We start from the raw sequence: 13256 nt of genomic DNA, 5'->3' as shown, positions 1-13256 counted from the left end.
ATCCAGCCCTCTTTGGTTTCTTCCCAGGAAGATAAACAACAGTAACGAGAATCAATAACCCCCTTCTAGAATTTAACAATGGAAAAAATACAGCATCTCATTTTATAGCTCTATTTTGCCTCTTTCCTTGGGCTTTCTAGGTGCTGCTCATACTTCAGAGTTCCTTAAAAATCCTTGACCTGGTCTGACTGGCTGTATAGGCACTGTTCTTTTTTTTTTTTTTTTTGGTACCAGGGATCAAACTTGGAACTTTGCCCTTGAGAGGCAGGCAGCCAAACCACTGAGCTAAATCCCCAGCCCTAGGCAATGTTCTACTATCAAGAAGGGTTAACAGATTTCTGTGACCTTCCTTGTTTTCCTTGGTTTAATCATGGTATCAGCTTTCTTAAATGCTACCTAAATGCAGTCTTAACATGTTCTGAATGACCAAATTTCCCACGGTGCTCATATTACTGAATCAAATATGGTTTTTGTTTGGTTTCACTGTGAATCCCTGGCTTTCTGTGATTCTGATAGAATAGATCTTAGCAGTTTCTGCCCTTAAAAAACAGCTATAAAGGAAGCTTGGAAACAATGCAATCAGCACCCTTGTTGGAGGATGGAGACAGAGGTCTGCAATAAATCCATACAACTTATTTCTGTAACTTGGAAGCTTTGAAACATGCCAATTTACTTTCTTTTCTGTAGGGTCTAGTTCATTAGACTCCTGCTATAAAACTTCTATTGAAGAAGTTGAATCATAAAGTCAACCAGAAAGAAAGGATTTGTTGATAAGTGGTATAAATGTCATAATGTGAAAAATAAAATACTACTGACAAAGTAAAAGTATTTATTCATTGCTTTTAGAAGTGAAACAGAGCTTGGAAAAGATAAAGATTGACTTCCCAGGAATGATAGATTTCTACACTTGATCTTAGCCAAAAGGCCGAGAAGTGATGTGATGATGGATTTCTATTTTGCAAATTTTGCAATGGTTTGGCAGAGCATGTTTGTTGTATGGGAGACATAATTACTATGTATGTGCTGTTGTGAGGTGTATAATGTATATACAAACATAAGTGTATATGAGTGGATTTATGTGTGGATATGCATGTTTATATTTCAGATACATATACAGACATTTATGCTACATATATGTATACATACACAAATACGTGTTTGGGATAGAATATAATTTGGAAATGAGGAAACTGCTTTCTCTTCTTTATTTTATTTATATATTTATTTATTTGAAGTGCTAGAGATCAAGCCTAGGACCCTATATAAGCTAGGTAAGTACTGTATCACTAAGCTACATCACTAATCCACTCATTCTTATTTAGAAGTTTAAGTGTTTAACACTCACAAGTGTTTAAGATTTGATTTATCGCCCAGCTGAATTATTAAATAAATGAATAAATTAGACAAATGAACAAATGAAAAACTCCTCACATGTACAAATCAACAAGAAACTAACCAAGCATTACTTGTCACTTCCCATCAAGCATTACATTCTTTCTCTTTTCTCCTCATTCCTTCCTCCCTCCAGCAATTCCACCCTCCTTCTTTCCCTATCTCTTTGCTTCTCTTGTTATTAAATGTCATGTCCTTCAGAAAAAAGTGAAAGGAAAAAAGCAATGAGATTTTAATTTTTCATTTTGATTTTCCTGGAAAACTCCAATTCACATTATCCTTTACACTTAAAAGTTTGTGAAAGTTACTACTTCTTTAGGTATCTCATTTCATTTACCCCATTTATTAGAAAATATTTATTTCTCTGTAAAGAATAACTTCTACTCTCTTTTGTGACAGGTTCTTGAGACTGACACATTTTGAAACTTATTACCAAGTCTTCATTTATCATGCCTACACCCACGCTTATGTTAAAAACCTTCACAATTTCTTCATGTATTATGGTTTCATGCTTTTTCAAATTTTTTGATTTCTTTTTAATTCATATTTTTACTAGTATTTTTTAAGAGCCTAATATGACGTGTCAGAGAACTCCAGGTATAGGGAAAATTACAGTGCTTGGAAGAGAGCTGTCCTCTCATTGAGCTTATAAACTAGGAAGAGGAAGCAGAAAAAACGAACAAAGAATAATTTTTAGGACATTTGATGCCAAGTGGTAGAAGAATCAGTCAGGAAAATTAGATGCAACAAAGATAGTGCAGGAGTTTGAAAAGGCTTGTCCAGTAAGACAATGAAGGAAAGAAGAGATGCAGATACCATATCTGGGAAACTGCTCAGTGTGGAGAACAGGTTAGACTGTGGGATATTGAAAGGAGCATGAGAAAGCTCTTGTGCACCAATGGTGAGTTATGGGGGACATTGGTAGGAAAGGTGATCAAAAATTGCTGCGATGGTGTGGATAAGGTTGGGGTTCATGGTTGGGAAATTTGATTCTTATTATGATGGTACTGGGAGGTGGTGTTAAATCTTTAAGAGGTAGGACTCAGTGAGGGTATAGTTTATGTGGAACTCTGAGTTAGTTCTCAAGTTGCTCTGGCCTCTTGTTTTGATCTCTCTCTCTCTCTCTCTCTCTCTCTGTCTCTCTCCTCTCTCTCTCTCCTCTCTCTCCTGTATGCATTCCTGCAATGTTGTGGCTACCATGAGATCCTTTCCTGACCTGAGGTGATGTTAGCACCATGCTATTAAAGCACTAAATTAGCACTAAGTTGTGAGCTAAATTAAGCTTCTTTTCATTAAAAGGTACTTGGCCTCGAGAATTTAATTGAAGTAACAAAAATAGACTAAAATAATTGTTGTGGACTGTTATGGAAATTGGTCTATAGCAGTTCAAGTGTGTAAGTAGAAAAAGGTGCTAGTTTCTTTTGAAAGAAGTGATGCAGACTTCAATTAGGGTATCTGGGCTGGAGGTGATATGGAGGGAGCTCTTGAAGTCTAGGTATTTTTTAAGGTAAGCTGACAGTGATAGGATATGTTGATAAATAAAAACTGAGAAGAAAAAAGGAGTCACTGTTGATTCCAAAGATTTTAAGGTGCCTTTTCTGAAAGTGGATAACCTATTTTTATTAGATAAGGGAAATATGAATTTCACCCAAGAAAGTCCAGGGTTAGGTGTGATTTTTTTCAGCATAAAATAAAGCAGTCAACTCTTATGATCCAAAATTACCATTATTCATGCTTATTATTGGATGTTCTCTTTTTAATGTGCAGTGGTATTACATCAACGTTTGTGAGTGCTCATTATTTTTTATGTTGAATTTACATTGTCACATCTTTTAACCCTTTCAAGCCAGTGTGTGTGTCTGGGGCCAGGTTGTCATTCACCAAATGCATTTCCCATTCTACCCTGCAATCCACACAGATGTAGTTCCCAGCCTCTCCTGTAGTGAAAAGTGGCCATATGACCGAGTTCTGGCCAATGCAGCATGAGCAGAAGTAATGAGCATGACTTCCAAGCTTGCTTTCCCAATCTCTCACTTAGAAAACCTCAATGTTCCTCTTGTTCATGATTCTTCTCAAAATAAGACAATTTGTGGTAGGCTTTGTGTGAACAACACCTCTCTACTCTGCTTGGAGTATATATATTTCATTTTATAATACAACTAAGAATTAAATATTAAAGTAATTTGAAAATTAGTAGCTTAAGAAGGGATATTATTATAAAATAAATTACCATTTGCCACATGGCCTAGACGGGGGTGGATGCTAATGAACCTGTTGAATGTGAGATAGGATATGAGTGACAAAACACAGGTAAAACTGTCACACATGATCACTTGAAAGGCAGATCAAATACTTCCAAGGTGTATTTCTATGGTGAGAGTGCACGATAGAATACTTTTGATTTTGAGTAGGATGTATTAGAAGGAAGAGACAAGTTTAGCCCAGAACTAGTTTGTAGCAAACATAAAAACTCCAAACATTTGAGATTTGAAAAGTTTGAAAAATCTGAATTCTGCTAAAATTTAAATGCTACAACATTGAAAGAAGCTTTCAGTTACAAAGGATCACTATGACTCAGCCATTTAACAGAGTAATATTCAATGGACCCTTTCTATTTAAACTGATGCCTTTATGACATCTGCCAGTAAAGGGAGGAAGGAGCAGGCAAAAGAAAAAGAGATTGAAGGGGAATGTTTGAGAAAGTGATGGAATAAAGCACATATGAAGACTAGAGTTTGAGGATGATCACTGGCATGTGGAACTAATGGCAAATAAATCACGTCTGGATTTAAGGAAAACAAAATAATATAAAAGAACAATAACAACAAAAATCAAGAATACAAAACAAAACAAGCCCTAGAAGGTAGAGATGAGAGCTACCAAAAAAAAAAAAAAATGACCAAGAGAATTCCTTTCCAAAGGCAAAATCAAGTTCTAATCAAGAAAAAATGTTCACCCTGCTGGGTGCCTCTTATCTTCCCAAAAGAAGAATATAATCAATACCATCTTTGAAAACCACTCATCCTATTTCCTAGTGGACATGTTTACTGTGTTGCCCGCGCCCCTGGTCCACGCCTGAACATCTGTCTGTTATGAGAGAAGATCATGAGTGCATGGATTGCCAAACCACAAGGAGCTGCATCTAGCCTTTATGGGAAGGCTGCCACATGACTCATATCTTTCTACTCTGAGCTGAATCAAGTGACCAAACAGAACTTGTTTTATCTTCCTTGGGAAAAGGGTAAATATGTTCTATTTGTTGGAAGAAGAACGAAATGAATGTTTGGTGATTAAAAGGGATGGCTATGACAGAGGATTTCCAGCTATATATAAAATCTATTTCTCTTTCCTCTTGAGATAGAGCTGGACTACATTTTCCAACCACTCTTTAATAAATTCTCCAATTGTGATCAAATTCTTGTCAATGCAATATTTGCTACAGTGTCATAAGTCATTCTAAGGTGTATAATGTTACTGAGTGATTCGGGTTCTCATTTCCACTATCATGCAGGCTGGATGTCCAAAGCCAAGTGTAATAGTGAAACAATGTTTGTATATGAAGACATTAGAGCCCAGAGCAGCTTGGGTTCTTGGACAACAACCTGAAGCAAAATTTCTTCCCTTGTCCATTTTCCTGCCCTGTTGATTGGATTTTATGTGAGTGCTAAATAAGCTTTGTGTTATGCTACTAACTCTCAAAATTCATCTTTTATTACACATGAGCTTAAAAATTATTATTTAAAGTAGTAATAATTGACCAGTTGGGTTTATTTAATTTAAACATGATATTGCATAATGAATTATTTTATTTATGCTGAACCCAGATCAGAATAGTGCCTACAACTTATAACCCCCTCAGTCTTTTCACATACAGTTTTCTAACTAATAAATTCAAGATCAGGGCTCAGACCTCTTAGTAAAATACTTATTAATTACTCATATTCTTTGATCAAACTGGTTCACCAATTTGCTGACTTACTAAACTTCATTATATTGGGTTTCATATTTTGCTTCCTTGTTCATCAAGCTATGAAGAGAAAGAAATGTAGACCAATGACTACTGATATTTAGACAAATGACTTGATCATATTCAGATATTTAGGTTCTCAAAAGTCTGAAGTATCTGAATTATTTTAAACATTAAAATGTGATCTGAAGACCACTACATTAACATCACATACGAATTTGGACACCTTATCTCAGCTCACATTACTGACTCCGATTTCTAGGTAGATGAAACATTGTGCATCTGTGTTTTCTCTGATCTAGTATTTAACATAATGTTTAACATTTAATCCTGAAATGACTGCTACTTTTGACCAAAGTTGGCAAACTTTTGGTCACATATATAGTGAATATTTTAGGTTTTGCATGCCACATACAGTTTGTAGTTGATAATCTTCTTGTTTTTAAAATGTTTTAACACCTCTTAAAACTAAAGTCATTACTATCTTGTATTAGACAATATTTATAGAAAGAACTCTTGGGCATTGGCCATTGATTTGGTGAGATGAATATTTCTCTTCAAGAAGCTTGCATATCATCCTTTAAATGAAGAGCCCCTGATGTGTTTTCCATGGAATTCTAGCCCCAAAGGATGTTGTATAAATCATAACATGTGTTACAATAATATTTGGAAATATTATACACTCTTACCTTCATGGAAATTTATAAAGTTTATCAATATAGTAAACATTAATATGTGAAGATTAAAGATTTCTGTTCAGTTGGCTCTGCTTTTAGCAATACTTCTCAGAATTGGAATAATTTTCTTTATCTCTAGTTTCCCATTAATGTCTTGAAAATCAGTTTTCTGTAAAATGTTTTTAGGAAATTTCAAATGCTTTATTTCAGAACCTTAGAACATTATCCATGAGTAAATATTAAATTCAATGGTTTCTAGTTATAGAATGCACCTTCTTTTTAAACCCAATTTTATAAACTAGGTTGGTATTTTCAGTCTTTAAGAACTTCTTTCTTTTACTTTATTTCTCAATAATGCTATCTAACAGGTTCATGTTGTTCTTTATAAATATGATGATCTACTTAGCATGTTCTCTTAGAGTTCTGAATAAGTACATTCTTTTCAGAGGACTTGAATTTAGTGAGAATGATTCAGTTTCCTGCTATAGTTTCTTTATTCATCCATCTTAGACTTTGGTTTCACTTTTCAGTTCTTATGTCTATTTTTTTACCTTCAGTTCTTTACACAGGAGAAAATGGGTCTCAGAACAGTTACATACTTTAGCTAACCACCTAAAAATAATTGACAGAATTAGAATTTAAAAAATATGTATATATCAGAGGTGATCATTTTATTATTGCCTTGGTATTCAAATTAATTGTGGTTATGCAGCTTGATGTATTTAAATGTATTTAACTTTATAATTATTAACTTTTAATTATGATAACACACTTGGAACATATTCTTTAAAATATGTATTGGGCATCTATAAGCATAAGTACAAACAGTAAATCATTCTGAGGATGTTTGCTATGTTCCAGCTGCTGTTCTGACTGCTTTTATGTTTCTTTTTTCTTTTCTTTCTTTCCTTCCTTTCTGTTTTTTTTTGTTTGGTACCAAGGATCTAACTCAGGATTTTGCACTTGCGAGGCAGGTGGTGGCACCACTGAGCTAAATCCCTGGCCCTGCTTTTATGTTTCTAACTCAGAAAATCTTTACAATAGCTCAGGGGGTGTCTGCTATTATTATTTGCAACATTAAGACCAGGACATGGTAAAATGGTGAAAGGAAACAACAGGCTCACCTGCCTGAGGAACACCACAGGATTAGTGAGTGTAATACCAAGGCATCAGAGGTCCACACTCCATACTAGCTGTACTGTACTTTTCCTAATTGGAAATATTTTAAATGACTTCATAATCCTCAGGGTAGAAATCACACAGAGTTGATACAAGTTGGTTAATTTCAAACAATAGCACAAAATCGTTAATGCATTTATTATTATTTATTTATTTATTTTCTGCCCTGGGATTGAACCCAGGGCCTAGAATGTGCCAGGAAAGCAGTCTAGCACTGAATCATACCCAGACAGCTTGCATTATTATTGTATTTGTGTTGATTGAAGGTAGCTGAGGAAAAAGGTGGTTGGAGTTTGTATTTATTGCACGTGTGTCATCTGTGACAAAGGCATTACATCTTATTATCTACGTCTATTGTTTTAATTCTTTTAGCTCTGCCATGCTTCTGAGATGGAAGTCAACAGTCCTTAGGTCTCAGCTGTAGAAGAAAAAAGATATTCCCTCTTTCAAGACTCAGTTATAGGTTTGCATATGCTTAGTTTTGTCAAAAGGTCAAAAGCTTCTTGGAAAGAACTGTGAGATTTTCAGCTAACATTCTGGCATGGCGCAAGAGAGAATTACAGTGGACATTGAGAGTGTAGTATGTGTACACCTACCTGAAGTATGGAGAGAAAATCACATCTACACTTTCACTCTGTGGAGTGCAGTATGCAGAGAGCTTATTTTAGGTCACTTAGACAAACTGTTAGTCTATAAGTTTTGAACCTCAGGTACCAAGTGAGTTACTATAAATCCATGCCCTCAAAACTCCCCACTGAATATTTCTCTTTGATTATTGTGATCTACCTGCATCAGCCAAAAAAATAAAGGAAAAAAAGGGAAAACATACCAATGTAATATTCCCTCTTCTGACATCACCCTCTCTGTACTTCTGTGTATACTGGCTCACATACCACAATGCCACCTTTTGCTATGAGTCAGAGCAGTTAACTCTCTTCGCAGTTTTTTTGAAAACCCTGTTGATAGTGTTGTAAACATACAGAGATTTTTCATTCTTATACCAAACCCATATGATCTGGAAATGGCCATTGGTAGCCACAAGAATGCCCTCATACTTCTCTTTATCCTTGCCCATTAGTTCCTTCTTCCTCTTTTCAGCTGTGTATTTCAACTACACTGCTAATATATTTCTGGAAGATCATTTAAGTTTAGGTGTCTGAAAAGACTTGTAAATTTTAAAGGAATGAGAATGGAGTCTTAAATAACTGATAATATCCTAGAAATTGTTGCATTTACATAAATATCTGATTATATGGAGATATTTTAATTTCACATTAATTCAAATAAGAGTTTTTGACATAACAATTCTACTTAAGCTTTTACTTGGCAGGGTTTGCACAAACATTTTAAACTTATCATTAGTGATTAGCGTTATTCTTTTTGTCAGTGAGAGAAAAATCTAAAACTCAGGAGACTCAAAGGTCACATACCAAGTCAATAATCTCTTATCCTCTTCAATATGTTGAATTCTTTAATTGGAAGCAATGCACTTTTGTGACACTCAATGCATTGCATACAGCCAGGTTTTTGGTTTTGTTTGATTATAAACAAACAGATTTGTAGGAAGCAATATCGTGAGATCTTTAAACCAGTATCAAAAGGAAACAGGGGAAGTAGTTCAATCATTGTGCCTAGCGATGCTTAAATTCATGTGTTTGGCTGAGCAGGAATATGGTCTTAGCCATAATAAGTGATATAGATGTACAGACATAAAAACTCTTATAGAGAGCAGACAATACTCTTAAATCCAAACATTTTTGAAAATGTATTCTTTGGTTCTATGAGAGAATGACCTTATATCTGTTTGTTTAATTCTTACAAATTGAATTTCAGTTCCCTCCCAGAACAAAGATAAAAGATTATGCATACATTCATTTGAATAAATGCATATTTTGTGGCATATTCTGTATTGTGCATGAAATATACACAAATTAAAAAAAACACTGATTTTCATTGGTATAGGCTAGCATGGAGACACACATGTGGAAAATGATAGTATAAATATGGATGTAATCTAGTATAATCTAAAAATATCCAGTGACCTGCATTAATACTCAGATATTGATGACCATATCCCAAGGGAACTGGGAAAGTTCTAAAACAATTTAAAGAACCAGTTAAGTTTTGTAAAGTTGAAAGACTTAATATTTGTAATTCATTGAGGGAGGGACAAAAAAAAATTATCCCAGGCAGTAGCTCATACAAAGGCCTGGAGATATAAAAATCATAGTGTAGTTGGAGAATTGCAAATGGTTTATCATTACTCAAATTTGGAACATATTTTTTAAAAGACTGCAGAAAAATCAGTCTGGTAGCAAAAATTTCAAATCATTAAGAATGTTGTAAAATATAGAATGGAGCGTGCAGTCTTTTAGTTTATAGGAATATTTGAAGGCTTAAGGTTTTAATGGTGTGGTCCTATTTATAAGCTACAAAGCTTGTCACATTAGCTGTGTGGGGTGTGATTTAGATAGAAGTGGATGCTTTGTTTGAGAGGTTGTATGATAGGAGAGGTTTCGAGAGAATGTAGTGTGTGCCTAAAATTAAGGGTCCATGTTAGGGCTATTTGGAGTCTAGTAGTATTAGGAGAACCTCAAATGGCAGAACACAATTTCTTCTCCTTATTCAGCACCTGTGGTTAAGCTTTCCTAGCCCAAAGTCTTTCTGGCCAAATGATCCAAGGAAAGTATCTACTTATTACTGAGTAAAGAGTTTGGCTTCCCGGCCAGCCTACAGAATTCTTCAAACAAGCCAATTCCATCTTCCTGTGGGGGATTCGAGTCACCTCACTCTCACTGGTATGACAAAGCCTGCACCCTACAGTTTCTGGCTGTTTACTCTGTTCCCAGGTGAGACCTCTTTGTGGATCTTCAGGACCTGCACTGCTTCCCCCAGCTGTGGGTGTATGTGACTCACAAACTAACGCTCATGTCATCTACCCAGTGTTGGATGTTGCATATCCAGCCATCTCTTAAATATCTTAGAATGGAAGTCCTTTCCTCAGTGATAGAATGAATAGAAAGAGCACAAAACAAGTGAATATTGAGAGTAGAAGTTAAAGCCCTGCTGTACAAAATGGTGGCCTTTAGCCACATGTTGCTATTGAACACTTAAAATGTGGCATGTCAAATAGTTAATGTGCTATAAAGGTAAAAAGCCAAATAGATTTTGAAGACTTAACATGAACACAAGATTATAAATTCTTCAATAATAATTTTATTATTTTTTCTCTTTTGATATAATATTTTGGCTATATTATATAGAATATTACAATTAATTTCATCTTTCTGTAATCTTCTAAAGTGGCTATTGCAAAGCTTAAAATACAAATAAGGCTTCCATTTGTGATTTTCATTTTATTTCTATTGGGTCATTTGGTTTAGTGAAAGATAGTTAAGAAAAGTATAACTTTAACATATGGAAGAGAGAAAAAATAAACACTGGTCCACTTAAGTGTGGACATTAAGAAGAAAAGAGAAAAAAAGGAAGAAAAGAGGATTAGGATGAACAGAAACTATACTTTTATTCTTGCATGTGTTCAACTGAAGTGTCAGAAAGATATTTAGATAGAGTTGAACAGGGGTGTCATAGGTTGAAATTTATGGATAAGTGTGGGATGCGAAGTACACATTTGGAATCATTAATTCTGACATCTAAAGCCATTAATAAATATTTGAGAATAGAAATATAGACAAAATGAGGTTAACACTACATAATAGGGTTTGGGAAATGATTAAGTAAGTTGGACTGCTTTACACATTTTCAACACAACTCGAAGAACTTTTGTGGAATTCCTACTATGTGCAAGAATTCAGCAATACATAAGACTTTAAAAATGAAAAACAATAAAATTTTTGGAATGAAATCAATTATTTATATAAAAATTTATTTTCAGGCCCGAAAGAATATATATTTGTCAAGGGAAAATGTGGAAGATAACCATTTTTGTTTGATATTAGCAAATATGGAATGTACATTTAAATACAATAAAAGGTTTTCATTTGTAGAAAGACTTCATTATAAGAAGTAAAATTAAATATAAAATCTTGGAGAGAATCTAAACAAATTTTCATGTAGTTTTTAAGTATCAAGGGATTCATTTTGAGGGTCGGGGATTTAGCTCAGTGGCACCACACCTGCCTTGTAAGTGCAAGGTCCTGAGTTTGATCCCTAGTACCAGAAAAAACAAACAAACAAGAGATTCATTCTTTAACATTGATGTCTCTATGAGATATATAAATTTCTATTAAATTTTGCCTCCATATTTTCACATATAGCTCCATTAAATTTTTCATTTGCTTGAGAAATTTGGAGATATGGAAAATCTAATATTCTTTATAGAGTATCTGTTGAGTTGCAAAGGAATTGAAGACATAAATAGTAGGTGGAAGGAGAATAGCCTAGTCAATACATAACAAAGAAGTATATAGGGAAACAGAATAGGGACTGAATAAGAAAGACTGAGATGGAGCCACTTTGATGGAAATTTTGTCATCAGAAAAAAACAGGGAGTGTACCGAATTTACTTTTGGATTATATATATATATATATATATATATATATATATATATATATATTTAAAGGAAGTAGAAAAAACATTCTTGTTTAATGAAAGATAGAGATGTTTGTTACTTATACATTATTTTTATGTTTCAGCAGAATGACATCTGGGATTGTACTGTCATTTAAATATATCCTCATTTAAAGCCCACAATAACCCAGGAATAACTATTATTTCTGTTTTATAGAAAAAGAAACTGTAGCTCAGGAAAGTTCCACAAATTGTCTAAGGCCACACAGCTAATGAGCGAGGGAACTGGGATGAGGACTCAGATTTTGAAAGCCCACTTTCTTTTTTTTTTTTTTTTTTTTTGTACCGGGGATGGAACTCAGGTCCTTGCGCTTGAGCAGCAGGGGGCAAAACCACTGAGCCAAACCCCTGGCCCTGAAAGCCCACTTTCAAGTGTGGGTGTAATTGTTTACTTTTGCAATTTAGTGGATATGTACAGTGAACAAAGACAAAGGAAAGGAAAACTAAGCAACTATTAATTAAATCCTTGGATTTCAGAAGAGAAACAACATTCCTCTAATGGCCACACCAGCAGTAGTATTCATTCTGAAGTGAGAACCAATGATATGTTATGCATAAACTACATCAGTTATTTTAACAATTTAAATTTTAGTCAATACAGAGTTTTCTCCCTGCTTTTTGCAACCAACTCACTGGGTGACACTGAAAATACAGTTTGGATGGTCAAAAACTAGTTGAAAAGTTTCAGATACAACATATGTGCATACACATATATGCATACATATATATTTAAAATAGGTATATATTCATGGGTAAACTGTGTTCTTACATTTGAGGAAAAAATCCTGTTCACAAGGTTTCAAAACCATTAGCCAGAATTATTTGTGTGGTACCTCCATCAAGCATATGATTAAGGTTATAAAGCCACCAGAACAGAACTTTTAAAATATTATTCTAATATAAATATTTCATATTGTCTGTAATTAAAAATAAATCAGTTGGCATAGTAAATAGATTACATTAAACAATGAGATAGAGAAAAAGCTACATGAATTAAATCAAGATGGGTTTACTAAAATTCAAATAAAATCTTTTATTAGATTAAAAGCTATATTTTTTTTAAGAAAAAATAAAAAGTTTTCTCACTAGTATCTTTTCTTTTTGTACATTTAATTCTCTTTGGATCAATGTAAAATGCAGCAAAATTTTAATTTTGGATGACATTTCATGTATAAATTTTAGGAACTCATATTTGGCAAGCATATATGATATTTTGATGAGGACTTACAATTAAATACTTTTCTAGCCTTTATCAAAGTGGAGTAATCAATAATTCTATTTGTGAGTTGGGAAATTGGGGTACAGAAAATCAGGACAGAAGACAAAAAAAATTATCTTTAAAAGATTTAGGAAGTATTTCAAAATTCTAAAAAGTGATGTCTTTTAAGGCCATAAGAGACAATGAAATTTAAAAATTTCAATAATTACATAATTAATCTGAGTCAATATT

General features: G+C 33.9%; 1 pseudogene; it reads right to left on the bottom strand.

Moving 5' to 3' along the window:
* Positions 1–792: 792 nt before the first annotated feature.
* On the bottom strand, positions 793–937 carry LOC147821800 (U2 spliceosomal RNA; annotated as a pseudogene).
* Positions 938–13256: the final 12319 nt, after the last annotated feature.

Source organism: Heterocephalus glaber, unplaced genomic scaffold, assembly GCF_053883595.1.
Source record: "Heterocephalus glaber isolate CG9 unplaced genomic scaffold, H.glaber_assembly_v1.0 deba00001690, whole genome shotgun sequence".
Taxonomy (NCBI): Eukaryota; Metazoa; Chordata; class Mammalia; order Rodentia; family Bathyergidae; genus Heterocephalus; species Heterocephalus glaber.
This window is presented reverse-complemented; position numbering and strand designations above follow the sequence as displayed.